Source organism: Photinus pyralis, unplaced genomic scaffold (assembly GCF_008802855.1).
Source record: "Photinus pyralis isolate 1611_PpyrPB1 unplaced genomic scaffold, Ppyr1.3 Ppyr1.4_LG3a, whole genome shotgun sequence".
Lineage (NCBI taxonomy): Eukaryota > Metazoa > Arthropoda > Insecta > Coleoptera > Lampyridae > Photinus > Photinus pyralis.
In genome coordinates this window covers 1,756,328-1,757,288 of record NW_022170509.1, presented here as the reverse complement: position 1 = coordinate 1,757,288, position 961 = coordinate 1,756,328, and positions in this window count along the sequence as shown.

The following is a 961-nucleotide window of genomic DNA, read 5'->3' as shown; positions in this document are numbered from 1 at the left end:
AATCGACCACACCAAAATTTCTCGGGACAACACTTTTTCTTATTAATTTTGGTGCGTAGAATCCAAAACAATTCGTACTTTTTCGATCAGACTTCTCAATCAAAAGTTATGACTAGAAACCAATTTCGAAAAAAAATTCAAAGGGCTGTAACTTTTGAACTAGTAGCCCAATCTTGGAACTGTTTGAAATTATGGATTCTACAGGCCACATTCTATAAGACATTTTTTTTCCGGGTCGATCTTGAGACAATTTTTTTCTCGGGGCTCAAAAAAAGGCAGTGTATAACCTTCCTTTTTTACCAAAAATCGACTGCACCAAAATTTCTCGGGAAAACACTTTTTCTTATTAATTATGGTGCGTAGAATCCAAAACAATTCGTACTTTTTCGATCAGACTTCCCAATCAAAAGTTATAGACTAGAAACCAATTTCGAAAGAAAATTCAAAGGGCTGTAACTTTTGAACTAGCAGCTCAATCTTCGAACTGTTTGAAATTATGGATTCTACAGGGCACATTCTATAAGAAATTTTTTTTTCCCGGTCGATCTGAGACAATTTTTTTTTCGGGACTCAAAAAAAGGCAGTGTACAACTTCCTTCTTTTACCAAAAATCGACTGCACCAAAATTTCTCGGGAAAACACTTTTTCTTATTAATTTTGGGGGGTAGAAATCCAAAAACAATTCGTACTTTTTCGATTAGACTTCTCAATCAAAAGTTATAGACTAGAAACCAATTTCGAAAGAAAATTCAAAGGGCTGTAACTTTTGAACTAGCAGCTCAATCTTCGAACTGTTTGAAATTATGGATTCTACAGCACATTCTATAAGAAAATGTTTTTTCCCGGTCGATCTGAGACAATTTTTTTTTCGGGGCACAAAAAAAGGCAGTGTAACCTTCCTTTTTTACCAAAAATCGACTACACCAAAATTTCTCGGGAAAACACTTTTTCTTATTAATTT